This window comes from Sarcophilus harrisii, chromosome X, assembly GCF_902635505.1.
Source record: "Sarcophilus harrisii chromosome X, mSarHar1.11, whole genome shotgun sequence".
NCBI classification, from domain to species: Eukaryota; Metazoa; Chordata; class Mammalia; order Dasyuromorphia; family Dasyuridae; genus Sarcophilus; species Sarcophilus harrisii.
This window is the reverse complement of record NC_045432.1, coordinates 2,729,793-2,751,630: the sequence shown is the minus strand read 5'-3', so window position 1 is coordinate 2,751,630 and position 21,838 is coordinate 2,729,793. Positions and strand designations below refer to the sequence as shown.

Genomic DNA, 21,838 nt, shown 5'->3' with positions numbered 1-21,838 from the left:
CACTCCCATCAACTTCACCTTTCTGGAGGAGTAGTGGGAGGGACAGTGATATCACCAGCACCTCCCCCCCAGCAATCACCCCCTCCTATGACTAGATTGCAAAAGGCACTACTTAAAGCCACAGAAGAAGGGCAGACTACAGCTGATTTGAGAGTAGAAATGTATCCTGTGATTCAACAGTTTAACTCTTCAGGTCAAGAAAGTAGAAGATACACTCCTTTTGATATAGACATCCTCAAAGACGTGAAAAACGCTTGCACTCTTTATGGGGCTACATCAGCTTATGTTAAGTTGTTATTACAGAATTTGACTTATGAAGTCTTAACCCCTAGGGACTGGAAGTCTATAGCAAGGACATGTGTAGAACTGGACAAAACTTGTTATGCCTTTATGAATATAGTGAGCTCTTTAGGATACAAGCCCAACAAAATAGTCATAGTGGAGTTAATACTCCAATCACCTATGACCAACTAACAGGTGTAGGTTCTTATGCAGACATTTCAGTACAAATTAATTACCCCACAGCAGCATATGAGCAAATTACTACTGCTGCTATCAAAGCATAGGCTTCTCTCCCCAATAAAAACGACAAGGGTGAGGCCTTCACAAAAATAACATAAAGGCTAAATGAACCCTTTGCTGATTTTGTGGGACGTTTGCAGACAGCTGTCGTATGAACTAATGGTGAAAATGCAGTAACAGACATTATGATAAGGCAACTTGCTAAAGGAAATGCTAATGAGGTTTGTAGAAGAATTATACTAGGACTATGCAAGGATGCTCCTTTAGAGGAGATCATAAGATGCTGTGCCACAGTGGGCACAAATGCCTTTTATAGCCAGGCTATGATGCAGACTTCCCAAGATCCCAACATGGGTAGACAGGGTCCCTTTTGGCAAGGGGCTTCAAGAGAGACTCCTCATGCTTTCAATGGGGTAAAGTAGGGCATCTGAAAGTTCAATGTTGGCATAGAGACAGAGTGAGAAAACAGGGTGGGAGAACAAGACCCAATACCCCATGTCTGAAATGCAACAGAGGCTTCCATTGGGCCTCAGAATGTAGACAGGTTCAGGGAAACGGGATGAGGGGCCCAGCCCCAGGGCCCCATGCAAAAAATACTTGGGGCATGATGGCAGCCGATGGTGCACCCAGAGAGTGCCTAGAAGTGCAGTACCCAGACATGACCAATCATCCAGGAAGCCATATGATAGGAGAAAGGGATTACAATTGGGGAGAATAGAGTTGTATGCAGCTGAGACAACTGAGATACCCCGCCCCGGAGAGATGAAATCTGTTCCTCTCCAGCCTATGGATCCCTTGCCTCCAGGCACAGTAGGTTTGACCATTTCACCTCCTGAGAGTACGTACAAAACAGTGTCCATCCACACACTGATGTGGGAAACTGGGGAATGTGTAGATAATATCCTAGTCACTAATACAGATAGACAATGTGTGACTTATCAACCAGAAGGAGTAGCATCAGGTTTACTGATATAGACTCCTAATAAGCAATCTGGTGATAGTCACCCAGATTCTGACTCTAAGCAACAAAATCCAGGAATATACTGGACAGCAGCGATGACAGCTGACCGACCTATGCTCACTATCTATATAAATGGCATACAATTATAAGAATTGGTAGATACTGGTGCAGATCGGACGGTCATTAGAGGTGCCAGCTGGCCCAGTCACTGGCCAAAGATTAAGGCAGACACCTACATGTCTGGTGTAGGAGGATCAATAGCAGCTGAAGTTATTGCTACCCCTTTGAGATGGACTTTTGAAGCAAGAGTTTTTACTCCTTTTATAGTTGAAAAAATCCCCATCAATCTGTGGGGAAGAGACGTTTTACAACAATTAGGATTACAAATGACTACTTTGTTTTTTTAGGCAGGGCTGCTGTTGAAGGCCTGCCAACACTTTCACCTGTTCTTATCCAATGGAAAACTGATACACCAGTGTGGACAGAACAGTGGCCCTTAGACAAAGATAAAATTCAGGCCTTATTAGATATAGTACAGGAGCAGCTTGACCAAGGACAATTAAAACCTTCTCTAAGTCCTTGAAATTCCCCAGTGTTTGTTCTGAAAAAGAAATCTGGAAAATGGAGGATGTTAATGGATTTAAGAAAAGTGAATGAACAGATGGAAACTATGGGAACTCTTCAGTCTGGGCTTCCATCTCCTACTCAATTGCCTAGAGAATGGCCTCTTTGGGTTATAGATATTAAGGATTGTTTCTATTCTATCCCTCTGAATAAGGAGGATATGAAAAGGTTTGCCTTTTCAGTGCCCAGCGTTAACTTAGCTGAGCCTTATAAAAAATATGAATGGGCAGTTTTGCCACAGGGAATGAAAAACAGCCCTACTATGTGTCAAATGTATGTTGCTGCTGCTCTTGCTCCAGTAAGAAAAGCATTTCCAAAAATTATGTTGTTATATTACATGGATGATATATTGGGATGTGCACCTGAGGAACAAATTTTAGAAGCATGTCTACAAAAGACCATAGAGACACTAAGGAACTACAAATGGTACATAGCTTCAGAAAAAATTCAAAGACATGCTCCTTTTCAATATTTAGAATATGAAGTATACCCTAAGGTTCTTACAGTACAAAAACTTTCCTTAAGAACAGAAACACTAAATACCTTAAATGACTTTCAGAAATTGATAGGAGATATCCAATGGATGTGACCAGTGTTAGACTTGACTACCTATCAGTTGCAACCATTGTATGACATTTTAAGGGGAGACAGTGCTTTAAACTCACCAAGCCAGCTTACAAAAGAAGCTCAAAAGGCTTTGACAGAAGTTGATCTGGCTTTATCCAATGTGGTTGAAAGAGTCACTCAAAAGCCCTTGGAAATATCAGTTTTTGCTACACAAGAGGCACCCACATCAGTCTTTCATCAAGGAGACAGTGTGATACCGTGGGTGAACCTCCCACCACAACCAGAACAAAGTCTTACTCCTTACCCAGAACTTGTGTTAGAATTTTATTAAAGGCCATTAAATGAGCAGTGCAATTATCTGAGCTAAGATTTGACAAGATATACACCTTTTATACTAATGCACAAATTAATGTATGCTGTGAAACTATCCCAGAGTCGCAAATTTTATTAGCCATGGCTCCAAATTTTATACATGAGTCTCCATTAAAATAACCAGACTATTACATAATTGGCAATGGATTCTTGAAGAAAAAGTTTCTAAAGTTCCTCTTAAAGGACCAACTATCTTTACAAATGCATCCAAACATAATTTTGTGCTGTATACTCTCGTGACTTAACTATAAAGAGAGTAATCAGAACTCCATTTCAGTCCACTCAGCAGAATGAATTGTATGCAATCATTCTAGCTCTTACTTATTATCCAGGAGATATAAATATGATATCTGATTTGGCCTATTCAGTAGGTGTGGTACAAAGAATTGCCACAGCCCAAATAAAATTTGTAGCCTCTAATATATATCAGCTCTTTAAGGAACTTCAAAGAGCAAGTGAAAAAACATCCAGTTTATATTTATATCTTGCATGTCCACTCTCATCGTGGACTTCCAGGTCCTATTTTTTATGGTAATTCAAAGGCAGATAGCCCTCTAACTATGTTGGCTAAACTTTTTTCCAGGAAGCCCAAGAATCTCATTTTAAATATCATCAGGGCTGCCTTTGAGCTTTTAAGTTTAAATTTGGAATAACAAGAGAGGAAGCCAGGAGCATAGTAAAAAGCCTGTTTAAGCTTTTTCCTTTCCAATGTCCCCTACACCCCTCCAGGGAAGAACACCTTTTGGTTTGAGACCCAGTGAAATTTTGGAAATGGATGTGGACCCATTATAAATCTTTTGGTCGTCTGTCTTTTATCCATGTTGTGGAGACACCTTTCAGGATCTACCTTTTTCAAAAATTAGCAGCAAAAAGAGAAAGTGGTCACTGAATTCCTTCATACAAGCATTTGCCATTATGGGTGCCACAAGCAATAAAAAAAAGATAATGGACCTGAACTTTAAAAATTTTGACACTTTTGCAACAAATATAAGATTTTACACACCACTGACATACCCCTTTTAATCCCTAAGGAAAAATAGTAGAGGGGAAAACAGAGACAATTAAGATTCCCTCCAAAAACAAAAAGAAAGGGGGACAGGTAATCCTAGAGAGCTTCTAAACCTAGGCCCTTTATAACTATTAACTTCCTTTGATTTTTGACAAAATGAACCGGTTCCTGGCAGACAGGGTTTTATAACCTACTTGGAGGGGCAGTGTCCAGTGGAGAAGTTCCACTATCTTTAGATAACTTCCCAGGGGTGATGTGGGAGAGACCCAGAAAGTGGTGGAATGGAAAATTGATTAGGCCAACTGCTTGGGGAAGAAAGGTTTGCTTGTATTCCACAGGTGGAGAAGGAATCAGATGAGTGCCAAGAGCTGTATCTTTGCCCTGTCCATTCAGAGAGAAACAGAAAAAGAGAAAAACCTCTAAACAAAAGGAAAGATTTAAGAAAACATTTGACACCTTTGAAGGAGCATGGCTGAAAATGCGACTGTTAAAAAATTTTAAACCCTTTCGGAAATCATTTAGATTTTAACAAAGGGGAAGAGATTGTTTCAAGTTCTTCAAAACAAAGGGAGAAGATTCAAGAAACATCTGAAATAAGAGCATATTGATAAATGAGAATGTTAAATAACTTTTAAAAATCTTTCATGAATCATTGGATTTTCTTAAACAAGATGAGACTCTTTCCAGTTCTTGAAAACCAGCAAAAGAAACTATTGAATTTCCTTGAGATGAAAAAATTTTGGATGAGACATTGAGAATTTTAGAGCTTACAGGAATTATTGGATTCTTAGCATATTAACTAATGGACAATGGATTCCTTTGGGACTATTTTTAGGACTTATGGAGATGTATAATGTATATGAAAAATTGTTTACCTCAAATTGAGAGAGAGGGATACAGAGAGATAGAGACAAAAAGAGACAGAGAGCAAAACACAGAAAAGAGCGACATACAGGGAAAGACAGAGAGAAAGAGATGGAAATAGAGAAAATGAGAGAGAGAGAGAGTCAGAGAGACACATAAAGAGAGATGGAAACAAAGAGAAAAATGAGAGTTAGAAAGAGAAACTGACAAAGAGTGAGAGATGGAGAGAGAGAGAGACATACACACACACGCGCGCACACACACACACAGAGAGAGAGAGAGAGAGAGAGAGAGAGCAGAGACAGACAGAGAGACAGAGACAGAGATAGAGAGAGAGAAAGGAGGGAGAAAGCGAACCATAGAGAGGGAAGGAGAAAGAAAAGGAGACAGAGACAGACATACACACGTACACAAAAACACACAGGAGAGACAGAGACAAGAGAAAAGGAGAAAGTGAGAAAGGAGGAGAGAGAAAGAGAGATACAGAGAGGAAGAGAGAAAGAGACATGGAGACAGAGAAAGAAAGAGAGGAAAATAGAAAGACACAGAGAGAAAGGTATGGAAGAAAAAGTGTTGACAGAGACAGCGAAAGAGAGAGGGAGAGAGAGAGAGGGAGAGGGAAAGAGAGAGAAGGAGAGAGAAAGAAAGAGCCAGACAGAGAGGCAGATAAACAGACACATATACACGCATGAGAGAGAGAGAGACAGAGAGAAGAAGAAGAAGAAGAAGAAGAAGAAGAAGAAGAAGAAGAAGGAGGGAGGAGGAGGGGAGGAGGGGAGGGAGGGAGGAGGAGGAGGAGGAGGAGGAGGAGGAGGAGGATTGAAAGAGTGAGATGGAGAGAGAAAGTTATGGAGAAAAAAATTTGACAGAGAGAGAAAGAGAGAGAGAGAGAAAGAGAGAGAGAGAGAGAGAGAGAGAGAGAGAGAGAGAGAGAGAGAGAGAGAGAGAGAGAGAGAGAGAGAGATATGAATGGAAAGAATTAGACACAGAGAGAAAGTTATGGCAGAAAAAAATTTTGACAGAGAGCAAGAGAGAGAGAGTGAGTGAAATACAGAGAGAGAAAGAGAGAATTAGAGATAGAGAAATGGTAAGAAAGAAAGAGAAAGACATAGAGACAGAGCAACATGGACAGAGAGAGAAACACAGAAAAAGAGAGAGAGAGAGAGAGAGGCAGGGAAAGAGAGAGAAAAAGATGGAGTTAAAGAGAGAAAATGAGATAGAGAGAAACAGAAACAAAGAGAGAGAGTTGGAAACAGAGAGAGAGACAGAGGGAAAGAGAGAAAGTGAGAGAGACAGAAAGAAAGAGGGAAAGAGAGAAAAGGAGACAGAGAAAAAAGAGACACAGAGACAGACACATACATACACACACACACGAGAGACATACAGAGAGACAGAAAGGAAGAGAGACAGAGAGAGAGTGACAAAGGTATGGAGGAAAAAAGTGTTGACACAGAAAGAAAAAGAGAGAAAGAGGGGGAAGGGTGGGAGAGAGAGTGAAAGTATGAGAGAGAAAGAGAAAGTTGGAGTGGGAGAGAGAGAGAAAGACAATAAGAGAGGTACACAGACAGAGAGACAAGGACAGAAAAAGAAACACAGAGAAATAGAGACAGAGAGACAGGGAAATATAGAGAGACAAGGATATGGAAATAGAGAAAATGAGATAGAGAACGAGAGTTAGCGAGAGAGACAGAAAAGAGAGAGAGATGGAAAGAGATGGGGCAGAGAAAGAGAGGGAGAGAGGGAAGGAGAGAAAAGGAGGCAGAGAGAAAAAGAGACACACACACACACACAAACACAAGAGAGAGAGAAGGGAGAGGGAAAGAGAGAGGGAGGCAGTGAAATAATGAGAAAGTTGAATGAGAGAGAGGGATAGAGAGAGAAAGAGAGAAAAAGAGAGAGTGAGAAAGGGAGAGAAAAAGAATGAGAAAAACAGAAAGAGAGAAAGAGAGAAAGAGAGAGGTGGTGAAAGCTAAACAGTAAAAGGGATGCAAATAAAGAGAGAGAGAATTGGAAAAAGTGAGAGAGGGAGGGAGAGAGAGAGATGGAAAGAATGAAACAAAGTGAGACAGAGAGAAATAGTGAGGGGGGGAGGAAAGAAAGAAATATGGGGGGAGAAAAAGAGAGAGAGGGAGAGAGAGGGGGGGAGAGTGAAAGAGAAAGAAAAAGAGAGAGAGATGGGGAGAGAGTGAAAGAGAAAGAAAAAGAGAGAGAGAGACAAAGAGAGAGAAACACACAGAGAGAAATAGAACGACATAGAAAAAGATGGAAGGAGTAAGAGAGAGCAAGCAAGAGATGGAGAAAGAGTGGGAGAGAGAAAGAGATAGAGAAAAAGAGACAAAGAAAAAGAGAAAGGGGGGAGGCAGGGAGAGAGATAATGAGAAAGTTGAATGAGAGAGAAAGGGAATGAGAGTAGAATAGAAAAGGGATTGAGAATAGAGAGACAAAAGGAGAGAGAATGATAAAATAGAGTGATAGAGAGACAGAAAGTGACAAAGACAGGGATAGAGAGAAACACAGATGAAGAAAGACAGAGAGATAAGGACATATAGAAATGATGGGGGAACTCTGATACAGTCCTGACTTGGGGGGGGGGGAACCATGAAGTAAATGCTTGAGAAATGCCTTGAAGGGGAGAAATTCTCCTTGAACCCTCAGAGAACCTCTCCCCTGAGAGAGACCTGCCCCAGGGCAGTAGTTTCATCCTGTTATCCTGAAGGAGACCTGCACACACACACACACACACACACACACCATTAACACTCACTACTGATTATACCCTTCTATTGAGTTGAAGATTAGTCCAGGGACACTCATTCAATTGGAAATCTTCTATTCAACTAGAAGATCTCTGTCTGATTTCAACTCAAACTGCCCTCCCCCAAATTCTGTAATAGCATCTTAACATAAGCTGATGTAGCCCCATAAAGAGTGCAAGCCTTTTTCAGGTCTTTGATGATTTCTATGTTAAAAGGGGCGTATCTTCGACTTTCTTGACCAGAGGCATTAAACTGGGAAATTACAGGAAAGATATGTGGCTGGAGCTCCCTCACGTCCACGCCATTTTCTTTGGCCTTCAATAAGCCCTCTTGCAATATACTCATAATTGGATGCCGGAGAGGAGGTGCTGGTGCTGTCACTGCCCCCCCCCCACTGCCCCTCCTCCCTCCATCCTGGAGGGTGGAGTTGATGGAGGAGAGTCAATCACTTGCTCCTGAGGTGGGGCTGAAGCTGCCTCCTGAGGTAGAAAGTCACCACACCCTTGCTCACTTAAGTCTCCATCCCCTGTGGGGATATAGTCATTAATCTCTTCATTGTCTTCCTCCTTAATATCAGGCTTCCCTATTTGGCTACTCTGAGAAGGAACTTTTTTCTTTCTTCTAGGGATAGGGTTTCTTAGTGCTAACTGAATTATATTGTATAAATAAAATGCCTCAATGGAAATTGAATGGTGACCATTTTCACTGTAATACGTGGACACTATTGTCCAACCAGGGACCAGTTATCTCGAGAGATCTGCTCCTCCTCTAAGAACCAAGGGGAGATGCGGTTTAATGTACCCACAAGTCTAGCTACCTGTTCCCAAGTTATAAGTAGCCGTTGTCCTTCTATCAGCTTAAGCATGCTTTCTATAGCACCACTTGTGGGTGGGGTTGAAGGGGTTGAAGGGGTTTAAGGGGTTGGGGGCGGAGATGGAGAGTCTTTAACTAGCATTTGTCCCATTTTAGCCAAAAAAAGATTACTGGTTTAGTTTTTAAGAAAATAAGTTCCCTGTTTGTCTATTAACAATACTCACCCAAGTTCCTGGTCACCAGAGACTACTTCAGTCCTTGCTTCCCACCGTTGGGCGCCAGTTGTGAAGATCGTGTATTTTAAAATCAGCCAGAGTCAGGAATTCAGGTTAGGGGAAAATCGTCATTCTTTATTCTCAGTGAAGAAAGATCAGAGGTGGAAGGGAATCGGCGATAGCAATGTGTGCAGATGAGTCAAGAAGCTAGCTAGATCAGCAGCCACACGACCAGCAGCTAGGAGTATGGAACCCAGGCCCAATTTCTCCCAGCTTCTCTTCCTGTCTCTCTCTACCTCCACCCACCAAAATCGTCATTTCCTATACAACACATCAGGACTTGCACGGAGAATGGGCAGGGGTCAATCATGTATATTAATAGAGTATAGCCCAATTACTATTTAGCCTCATGTACTTGGGACCTCAGTGCATAAACTCAAACCTCAGCCCATTACAGAGAGCAAACCTGGTGAGTTCCAGCCCATTTATTTGATTCTAGAAAGCCCCCTTATTTTCAGCTCTATAACATGGTCCCAGGAGACAACCATGGTTTTTATTTGGGGAAATGACTTTTACCCAATTTGGGGAAGGGGCATTTTTATTGTAAAAATCAACATTCAGTTTCTGTTGATTGAAAGAGAAAGCCAAATTCATTTCAGAAACGCTAACCAAAACGAAACAAAACAACAATAACAACAATGAGCAATATTGGTCAGTGTCTTTATTGCAGAGGATATACCCAATTCCTGTTAATGCCTTTACATTATTTTTTCTTCTCTTAACAAAGGGCTGTTGTTATTCCCAAAAGAGATATTGTGATGAACTGGAGCTCCCTCCAGGATAGAAATAACTTAGCCCATCAGTTAAGATGTATACCCAGAAAAGAAATGATTGGTCAGTTGCATGCTATTTAGCATGCCAAAAAATGGAAGGCTGTCTCACTTGTTCTTGCAGTTGTTCATCAAATGGTTATGTATGGATGTTAGTAAAAGTTTCTGGTCCAAATACACCGCTTAGCTCATGGCTTAATTTTCCACAATTTTATATTAAATCCTAGTTGATTACTTATGACCCCTGAGACAACTGAAATGATGATCACTCTGGCCATGTTGTAGAATAGGGGATTCATGGTTAGGCCATACAGCCTAAATGGTGTATTTAATTCTTTCAGTAACTTCATTGATAGCTTTAGCACGTTATTCACCAGTGTGAGCTGTTCTGTTTTATTTGGCTTCCTTTTCATTTTGAGATATAAATCGATCTGTTCTGTAAGCAGTACTGAAATGTTATTGTATTTATTATTGGTTTCAGACCCTATGGCGGCAAGATGCAATAAAAAGAGCAGCAGGGATGTTTCCCAAATCAAGAACTCCCAATTATAAGCATTATCCAGAAAGCTTGTATGGCTTTGGAGAACCTGGGCACACCAAATAAAAGCAATTGAAAGTGTCATTAAGAATACCGAATATACAATCACATCCACAAAGCGCTGTGGACCTTGCATTTTTAAATAAGAACGTAGTGATAGCCAGATCTTAATGTTCTCCATCTTTTTGAGCCTGAAATGGGGGATTTCATATTTCATAGCTTGCCTTGCAGAGGTTATATTGCTAAAAAATTCTGCAAATAAAAACTGCTGCATGTATGTTCTTTCTGCCACACACATCATAAAAAAGAACAACCAAGTCAGACACAAGTGTTCAAGAAAATTGATTGTTGATAAAATGATGATCGATATTGAAGGTGGTGCCCCACAAAAAAGAGTCAGGAGCTCCTCGGCTGAGATGAAAGGTATTTGGGTCAGGTTCTTTTCATGGAAGATTCGATATAAGAATGGAAAAACTGTTAATCCAATAGTAATAATTTTTCCCAGCATCTGGTAACTTACATTCTGCTGATATGTTTTAACCCTTCTCATGATGATGCTGCTGATTTCCAAAACAGACATCTTCATTTTTTTGCATTCATTACCTTCCCAGATTATTGCACTCACTCGTTCAGAGGGAGAACTCATGTCCTGAAGCCAGGACAAATGGTTCAGTTGGAAAGTGTCCTCTTTTGAATTCTGCTTGGTACCTGGGAGCAGTGCCTTCATATTTGCCTCATCACTGTTGCTTGCAGTTGATGAGTGGCATTCACTATTTTGCAAAAGGTTATTCCACATGTCCTTTGTCTCTGAATCGGGGCTGGTACTTTCAGAGTCACTCTGACTATAACTTCCAATATCACCACTGACACTGGATGGAGACCCCTGACTCAAGCTAGCTGACTCAAGATCTGATTCAGGCAGTCCATCTGAATCTCCAGTGGTGGGACACCATGTTGAAGTGGAAATTTTGTTTGGTTGAGTACTTGTGTGTTTTGATGAAATCAATGGCTTTTCATTCTTGATTTCATTACTATTGTCACTTGGAGCTCCTTCTACTCTTCTCCATGACAGGATTATCTTTTTCTGTTCTTCACAGTCATTCTCACTTGACAATTCATCTGGAACTTCATTTCCCAAATCTGTTTTATCTTTCTCACTCTTTTCACCATCTGATAGTTTTGCTTTCTCTCTTGGTTGCCACATTTTCATTTCTGATTGAGAATGTTTCTTCTTTGTGCTGAGATTCAAATGCGCTGAAGCATTTTCAGCTTGAATCCTGTCAATTAATAATTTTAGTCCTTTTATGGGAGTGTTGAAAAAGAGAGTCCTCCAAGAATCAGCATTTTGGGATGCAGACAATTCTATTCCTCTGATTTTATCAGAACAATTATAACTTTTACATTCTGTGTTCCCACCATCATTTGCAGATTTGTCTGATTTTCTTCTTTTGTAATTTCCATTCGTTTCAAAAGGTTTAGCAATCTGAATGGAGACTATTTGATAGTGAACAGTTCCCATCAGTACCATAAGACATACGGGAACAATCACTTCGCTTAAATTCACAGCAGGCATTATGAAATACAACACAATAGCAGTAACTTGCATGAGATAAAGCAGTAGCAGCCAAAAAAATATTCGGAAAGAGGTAACCTGAATCCACCATTTACTGAAAAAAGGAAAAAAAATAACCCGAATAATTCCCTCACAAGTTAGTGATATCCAAGGAATTTCAGGTTTGTCTTTGGCAAATGTTAAGCCTCTGATGAGGTCGACATCTATCAAGTCCGACTTGATGTGACTTATCTTTTTGGGTTTGTTTTGGAAGCCTTTTGCCTGATTTTGTTCAATAGATTGTTCCCATATCTGCTGATCGTATACTCCAATTTTCTTTTGGTACCACATTATGGCATCTTTTTCATTGGCGTCTATCTGAGTGAAGCCTCTAGAGAAGAGGACTTTACTGAGAGCACGGGAAAGAATATGTTGAAATCGAAGAGAAAGGTTGTCGGCCTCCGACTCGGAGCTCTCCTCTTCCACCCCAAGCCTTTCTCCCACCTTTGGTGTGAAGTGACAGCAGCCAGGGAGGCTGCCAGTGGGGCCACCCTGGGGGACGGGGCGCCAGTCGGGTTGGGAAGAGGGCTGGTGGCCGGGATTCACCGTCTCCCTGGCTCTCATCGCCGGATCCCCACCTTCCCCAACCGTAGTGCTCTGCCCTGGTGCCGGTTGCCCATCAGTTTGGCCATCGGGACTTCTTTTTTCTGTGGTCCCGGTCTGGCAGCCGGGACCCACCGCAGGTCCCATCTTCCCCCAGAAGAGACATCCGCGGCGGGCAGCAACCAAGAAGACGACCGCACACAGACCAACAATGGACCTGGTCACCCTGGGCAACAGAACCAGCCATGCCCTGCGCGTGCGTGATGACGTGATGACGTCACAAGCCGCCCACCTGTTGAGCACTATGGTCAGGGTTTCAGTCCTGTCTCACTCTTCGTGATCCTTTTTGATGTTTAATTGGTAAAGACACTGCAGCATCTTTTGCATACCCCCTTTCCTTCTCCAGCTCTTTTGACAGGTGGGTGAGGAACTTAGGCAAACAAGTTAAGTGACTTACCCGGAGTCACACAGTTACTAAGATTTGAATTCAGTTTTTCCTAGCTCCAGGTGGAACTTTTTCTACCAAGCCACCTAGTAGAATCGATTAGAAATCAGAGTTCCACAATATGCTGCTTATGAGACATGGCCAAAACAGAAAGACACACCAAGTTTACCTAAGGGACAGTAGCAGAATTTGTTATGCTTAAAAAAGGAAGAGTTAGCAATCATGATCTCAGATAAAGCAAAAACTAAACCAGACCCAATTAGAATAGATGAGCAGGGAAATTATATTTTACTAATACGTACCATAGCAGCAATAGCAGTAAAAACATATATACACCAAATGGCAGCACATCAAAATTCTTTTTTTGTATCTTTTAAAAAATTATTTTGTTTTCCCAGATACATGTAAAGATAGTTTTCAACATTCATTTTTGTAAGAATTTGTGTTCCAAATATTTCTCTTTCCCCAATATAGCAAGCAATGTGATAAAGGTTAAATATGTGCAATTCTTTCAAACATATTTGTTATGTTGTACAAGAAAAATCGGACCAAAAAGAAAAAGAAAACACAAGAAAGAAAAAGACAACAAACAAAAAGGTGAAAATACCATACTTTGATCCAAATTCAGTCTTTATAGCTCTCTCTCTCTCTGGATGTGATTGCAAATCCTTAAAGAAAAAGTTAAATAAATGACCAGAGAAAATAGATCCTTCAGTTTACCCTTGTCAAAATAAGATGAATCTAACCATAAAATAAATAAGAAAGATGTTTAGAAGATGAATAGAATTTGAGAAAATTTAGATATGATATGCCTCTGAAAAAATTGAATCACAATAGAAAGTATGATTTTTTCTCAATTGTGCATGCCATTTTCACAAAAAATTGATCATGTATAAAGGCCTCATTTCCAAAACATATAGGGAATTGACTAATTTATAAGAAATCAAGCCATTCTCCAATTGATAAATGGTCAAAGGATATGAACAGACAATTCTCAGACGAAGAAATTGAAACTATTTCTAGCCATATCAAAAGATGCTCCAAGTCATTATTAATCAGAGAAATGCAAATTAAGACAACTCTGAGATATTTGGCTAGAAATTTAACCTTTATCAGATTACTTGCTATATTGGGGAGAGAGAAATATTTGGAAAACAAATTCCTACAGGGAAAGATAATGCAGAATGTTGGAGGGGATGTGGGAAAACAGGGACACTGATACATTGTTGGTGGAATTGTGAATACATCCAGCCATTCTGGAGAGCAATTTGGAACTATGCTCAAAAAGTTATCAAACTGTGCATACCCTTTGATCCAGCAGTGTTACTACTGGGCTTATATCCCAAACAGATTTTTAAAGAAGGGAAAGGGACCTGTATGTGCAAGAATGTTTGTGGCAGCCCTGTTTGTAGTGGTCAGAAACTGGAAACTGAGTGGATGCCCATCAATTGGAGAATGGCTGAATAAATTGTTATATAATGAATATTATGGAATATTATTGTTGTGTAAGAAATGACCAGCAGGATGATTTCAGAAAGGCCTGGAGAGACTTACATGAACTGATGCTGACTGAAATGAGCAGGACCAGGAGAACATTATATACCTCAACAACAATACTATATAATGATCAATTCTGATGGGCATGGCCCTCTTCAACAATGAGATGAACCAAATCAGTTCCAATAGAACAATAATCAACTGAACCAGCTACATCCAGCGAAAGAACTCTGGGAGATGACTATGAACCACTACGTAGAATTGCCAATCCCTCTATTTTTGTCTGCCTGCATTTTTTATTTCCTTCACAGGTTAATTGTGAACCATTTCAAAGTCCGATTCTTTTTGTACAGAAAAATAACAGTTTGGCCATGTATACTTATATTGTATTTAATTTATACCTTAACATATTTAACATGTATTGGTCAACCTGACATCTGAGGAAGGGGCTGGGGGGAAGGAAGGGAAAAATTGTAACAAAGGGTTTTGCAATTGTCAATGCTGAAAAATTACCCATGCATATATCTTATTTTTTGTAATTATAACTTTTAAATGACTACATATGCATGGGTAATTTTTTACAACATTATCCCTTGCACTCACTTCTGTTCTGATTTTTCCCTTCCCTTCCTCCACCCCCTCCCCAGATGGCAGGGAGTCTTATACATGTTAAATATGTTATAGCATATCCTAGATGCAATATATGTGTGCAGAACCGAAAAGTTTTCTTGTTGCACAGGAAGAATTGGATTCAGAAGGTAAAAATAACCCAGGAAGAAAAACAAAAATGCAAATAGTCCGCATTCATTTCCCAGTGTTCCTTCTCTGAGTGTAGCTGATTCTGTCCATCATTGATCAATTGGAACTAAATTAGATCTTCTCTTTATCGAAGAAATCCACTTCCATCAGAATACATCCTCATACAGTATTGTTGTTGCCGTATATAATGATATCCTGGTTCTGCTCATTTCACTTAGCATCAGTTCATGTAAGTCCCTCCAAGCCTCTCTGTATTCATCCTACTGGTCATTTCTTACAGAACAATAATATTCCATAATATTCATATACCACAATTTACCCAACCATTCTCCAATTGATGGGCATCCATTCATTTTCCAGTTTCTAGGCACTACAAAAAAAGCTGCCACAAACATTCTTGCACATACAAGTCCCTTTCCCTTCCTTAGTATTTCTTTGGGATATAAGCCCAGTAGTAGCACTGCTGGATCAAAGGGTATGCACAGTTTGATAACTTTTGGGGCATAATTACAGATTGCTCTCCAGAATGGTTGCATTCATTCATAACTCCACCAACAATGCCATGCATATCTTGTAAATAAAAAGCTAAAATAAAAAAATTGATCATATATTAAGACATAAAAACCTCATACACTAATTTGGAAAAGCAGAAATATTAAATGCACTGCCCCATAGTTAAAGAAAAATAAAAATGACATTCAGTAAAGAATATACAAAATAACTTAATAATAAATAAATAAATAAAATAACTTTAAAAAAATGAATGGGTCAAAGAACAACTCATAGAAATAATAATCACATTAAAGACAATAACAACAATGAGAAAATATACCAATATATGTGGGATGAAGCCTAAATAGTACTTAAGGGAAATTTTAGTCCTCTAAAAATTTATATCAGTAAGAGAGAGAAAGAGTAGATATATGAATTAGGCATACAACTTAAAATTAAAAAAAAAAACTGGAACTAAAGCAAATTAAAAATCCCCAATTAGATACCAAAATTGAAACCCTGAAAGTCAAAGAAAAGATTAATAAAGTTGGAAGTTAAAAAAAAGTTAACTAATAAACAAAACTAATATCTGGTTATATAAAATGAGATAAATTATTAGATAATTTGATTAAAACTTGTTACTTTGCCCAATTCTATGCCAATGAAACTGAAAACCTAAATGAAATGAATGAATATTTATAAAAACCAAAAATATGTCATGATTATCTGAAGAAGAAATAGAATACTTAAATAATCCTATTTTAGGAAAAAAAATGGAATAAATTATGAGATTTCAAAGAAAAAATCTCCAGGACCAAATGGATTTACCAAACATTTAAAGAACAATTAATTCCCATCCAATATTAACTATTTTTAAAAATAGGTAAAGAAGGATTCCTAGCAAATTTCTTCTGTAACACAAATATGGTCTTGATACTTAAATCAAAGGCAGCAAAAATAAAGAATACTATAGAACAATTTACTTGATTATTTGTGCAAAAATTTTATATAAATTACTAGTGGAGACTATAGCAATAAATCACAAAGATCATGCACTAGGACCAGGGGGAATTAATAATAGAAATGGTTCAATATTTAAAAAGCTATAACTGATTATATCAATGACTAAAACAACAAAATCAATTATTGCAGAATAAATTTTTGGGAAAAAAATACATTCATTCCTATTGAAAACACTAGCCAACATAGGAATGAACCAAGCTTTTTTTTAAGATGGTAAGTAGTGCCTATTTAAAAACAACAGTAAGATTTAAATGCAATGGGGAGGAAGTCTTCCCAATAAGATCAAGGGTGAAGCAAAGATAGTGATTATCACCATTATCACATAATAGTAATGATAATGTTGATCATTTGAAATATTAGAGTAAAAATGTTATCCCTATAGCAAGGCTTCTTAAACTTTTTTCACTCATGACCCTTTTTCTTTTTTTTTAAAAGCTGTTTATGGGGGGCGGAGCCAAGATGGCGGAGAAGACACACGCGTCTTTCTAAGCTCTTCTCTTACCCTCTTTATCAATATTATATCGAGCCTCAAAAATAGTCTTGACTGCTACAATTTGTAAAGATAAGAAGTAGAACAACCACCGGCCGAAAAAATCTGCAGTCTCGCTAAAAGGTTGGTTCCGGGGCCAGGGGGAGATCGGCGCAGACTGGGAGAGAAATTAGGTTCCGAGGAGAGTCTCAAACCGAGGGTGAAGCACAGATTCAGCAAGCGCGCAGCCCCAACCCGCAGGTAAGGGGCTTTTCCTTGGGGAGTTGGATCCTGCACGGCAGGAGGACGCAGTCGGTTAGCCTCCAATCTGCGCAGGGGAGCCTCAGCTTGGGGCCATAGAGCTTTTCCAGGCCCATTTGCATCAGGCAGAGACACTGGGCAGAGTTTGTGGTGTCTGCGTTCGCGGTCTGTGCTCAGCTGCAAACTCACAGTCCCACAAGAGGCTCCGGCCTGGGCTGACACTTCACCATTGTTCCCAGCCGAGGGCAATCGATAATCCACCAGCCCTACTAAGCAGTTTGATAGCTCGGCCAGTGCTGAATCCACTTCTGTTGGGGGAAGGGAAAACTCCCACCCAGAGCACCCCATACCTGGAGCCGGAAATCTTTACATCCTCCCCTATTCTGCAGAGGAAGCTGGTAACCCCTTGCCTAGAGACCCACCCTAAAGGCTTTAAAACATGAATAAAAAGATGAAAAGAAAACGACAGCTTCTATGCAGAAAAAGAGCAGGTCAGCAAACCTGAAGAGACCAAACAGCAAAAAATGCATCAGACTGTCCTCCTTTACATGATGCTCCTAGAAGAGACCATTAAAAGTCCAAAAGAGAGTTAGAAGATGAATGGGAAAGGAAAGAGAAGCCTTTAAAGAGAGCAAAACTTCCTGAAATACGAATTGAAAGTTAAAAATTTCAGGAAGTGAGGGAAACAAAATTAGTGAATTGAAAAAGAAAATAATTCACTAAAAAAAATTAGTGAAATGGAAAAATTCCACAGACCAAAAAATACATTAAAAACTCAATTGACATATACAGAAAGAAGTAAAAAGCTAATGAAGAAAATAATTCTTTTAAAAATTAGAACTGAACAAATTGAAACTAATGATGCATTGAGACAGCAAGAATCATAAGCAAAACAAAAAATGACAAACTGGAAAACCAGAATTCATTACTTGCTAAAACGAAGACTTGGAAAATAGATCTAGGAGAGATAATCTGAGGATTATTGGACTTTCCGAAAACTATGATGAAAAAGAGCCTAGATACTATTTTACAAGAAATCATCAAAGAGAACTGCCAGATGTAATAGAATCAGAAGGTAAAATAGGCATTGAAAGAATTATCGAACACCTTCTGAAAGAAATCCTAAAATAAAACCCCAAGGAATATTGTGGCCAAATTTCAGAACTATCAGATTAAGGAAAAATTTTACAAGCAGCCAAAACCATTTAAATACGGAGGTGCCACAATAAGGATCACCCAAGATCTGGCTGCCTCAATTAAAGGAAAGAAGGGCCTGGAATATGATATCGAAAGGCACAAGAACTTGAGATGCAGCCAAGAATAACTACCCAGCTAAGTTGGAGCATTTTCTTCCAGGGAAGAAGATGGACATTTAATGAAACAAATGAATTCCATTTGTTTCTGAAGAAAACCAGAACGAAACAAAAATTTGATTCCAAGAATAGAACTCAAGAGATGCAGAAAAGGTAAAAATAACTCCTTGAGAATTGTATTTGTTGTGGATATACAAAAGAATACATGTATAATTTGATTGTACTGATATAACATGAAAAAGGGAAGTAGAATGGAAAAGGGATGATGGCAGAATAAGGTGAAGGAGGGATAAAAAGAGGGAAACCAATACCACAAAGAGGCTAAGGAAACTTATCAATCTGAGGGAATTTAGAGAGGGGAGGAACATTGGTGAATCTTACTTCATCAGAGTTGGCTTCAAAAGAAAAAATAATTGACATTTGTTTTAGAAAAATTCTCTCGCTCATTAAAACGGGGAGAGGAAAAGGGAAAAGAAAAGAGTAAAGGGAAGGAAGGGGAAAGACCAAAGGGGGAGGGAGGGATTATAAAGAGGATAAGATCGTGATACAAGAGGGGTACATAAGTTAAAAGGGAAAGAGGTTGGGGGAGGCAAGATAAGTAAAGCACAATCTGGGGTTATAGATGGCAGGAAAACAGATTTAGTAATTCTAACCGTAAATGTAATGGGATGAACTCCCCAAAAGAGGAGGCAGATAGCAGACTGGATCAAAAGTCAGAACCCTACAATATGTTGTTTACAAGAAACACATTTAAAGAGGGGGATGCATATAGAGTAAAAAGTAAAAGGCTGGAGCAAAACTATTATGCTTCAGGTGAGCCAAAAGAGGGTAGCCATCCTTATCTCAGATCAACAAAAGCAAAAATTGATCTAATTAAAAGAGATAAGGAAGGAAACTACATCCTGCAAAGGGTAGCATAAACAACGAAGCAATATCAATATTAAACATATATGCAAAAAGTGGTATAGCACTCAACTTCCTAAAGGAGAAGTTAAGAGAGTTGCAAGAAGAAATAGACAACAAAACTGTAATAGTAGGAGATCTCAACCTTGCACCTCAGAATTAGACAACCAAACCACAAAACAAATAAGAAAGAAATTAAAGAAGTAAATAATATTAGAAAAATTAGGTATGTTGGATCTTGGAGAAAATTGAATGGAGATAGAAGAGAATATACTTTCTTCTCAGCAGTTCATGGAACCTATTCAAAATTGACCATATTAGGACATAAAGATCTAAAATTAAATGCAGGACTGCAGAAATAATAAATGTTTTCTTTTCAAATCACGATGCAATAAAACTACATTCAACAAAAAGTTAGGGGAAATAGACCAAAAAGTAATTGGAAACTAAAAATTCATCTTAAAGAATGATTGGGTGAAGCAGCAAATTATAGATACAATTAATAATTTCACTCAAGATAATGACAATGATGAGACATCATACCAAAATTTGGGATGCAGCTAAAGCGGTAATAAGAGGGAATTTTATATCCTTAGAGGCTTACTTGAATAAAACAGAGAAAGAAAGATTAATGAATTGGGCTTGCAACTAAAAACTAAAAGACCAAATTAAAACCCCTAATCAAATACTAAATTGAAATTTAAAATTAAAAGGAGAAATTAAAAATATTGAAAGTAAAAAAACTATTGAACTAATTAATAAAACTAAGAGTTGGTTCTATGAAAAGCCAATAAAATAGATAAGCCTTTGGTAAATCTTTGATTAGAAAAGGAGGGAGGAAAATGAAATTAGTAGTCTTAAAATGAAAAGGGAGAACTTTCCACCAATGAAGAGGAAATTAGAGAAATAATAAGGAGTTATTTTGCCAACTTTATGCCAATAAATTTGATAACCTAAGTGAAATGGATGACTACCCAAAAATACAGACTTCCCAGACTAATAGAGGAAGAAGTAAATTTTGAATAGTCCCATTTGAAAAAGAAATAGAACAGGCAATTAAACAACCCCTAAGAAAAATCCCCAGGACCAGATGGATTTACATGTGAATTTTACCAAACATTTAAAGAACAATTGTCCCAATGCTATATAAATTATTTGATAAAATAGGGAATGAAGGAGTCCTACCAAATTCCTTCATGACACAGACATGGTACTGATACCTAAACCAGGTAGGCTGAAAACAGAGAAAGAAAATTATAGACCAATCTCCCAATGAATATTGATGCTAAAATCTTAAATAAGATATTAGCAAAAAGACTACAGAAAATCATCTCCAAGATAATACACTATGATCAATAGGATTTATACCAGGAATGCAGGGCTGGTTCAATATTAGAAAACTATCAATATAATTCCAGTAATAACCAAATTAAAAAACCATATGATCATCCTCAATAGATGCAGAAAAGCATTTGATAAAATCCAACATTCATTCCTATTAAAAACACTTGAGAGTATAGGGAAAAATGGACTTTTCCTTAAATAATCAGCAGCATCTATTTAAAACCATCAGTAAGCATCATATGTAATGGAGACAAACTGCAACCATTCCAATAAGATCTGGAGGAAACAGGTTGCCCATACACCGTTACTTATTTAATATTGTATTAGAAACACCTGTATAGCAATAAGAGCTGAGAAAGAGATTAAAGGAATAAGAATAGCAAATGAGGAAGCCAAATTATTACCTTGCCGATGACATGATGGTATACTTAGAGAACCCCAGAGATTCTGCAAAAAGTTATTAGAAATAATCCACAACTTTAGCAAAGTTGCTGGTTATAAAATAAACCCACATAAGTCATCAGCATTCTTATATATCACAAAAAATCCAACAGTCAGAGTTACAAAGAGAAATTCCATTTAAAGTAACTACTGATAATATAAAATATTTAGGAATCATCTGCCAAGGAAAATCAGAAACTTTATGAGCAAAATTACAGACCACTTTTCACACAAATTAAGTCTGATCTAACCAATTGAAAATATTAAATGCTCTTGGATAGGGCGAGCAAATATAATAAAGATGAAATATTACCTAAACTAATCTATTTATTTAGCGCTATACCAATCAGACTAAAACATTTTAATGGACCTAGAAAAATAAAACAAAGTTCATATGGAAAACAAAAGGTCAAGAATTTCAAGGGAATTAATGAAAAAAATCAAATGATGGTGGTTTAGCTAAGATCTAAAACTATACTATAGAGCAGCAGTTACCAAAATTATTTGGTATTGGCTAAAGGAATAGATTAGTTGATCAGTGGAATAGATTAGGTTCAAGGGATAAAACAGTCAACAAATATAGCAACCTAGTCTTTGAAAACCCAAAGATCCCAGCTTTGGGATAAGAACCTTACTGTTTGATAAAAATTGCTGGAAAATTGGAA

At 38.3% G+C, this 21,838-nt stretch overlaps 1 pseudogene; it reads right to left on the bottom strand.

The window, feature by feature from the left end:
• Positions 1-9,126: 9,126 nt before the first annotated feature.
• Positions 9,127-13,030, bottom strand: LOC100916249 (annotated as a pseudogene).
• Positions 13,031-21,838: the final 8,808 nt, after the last annotated feature.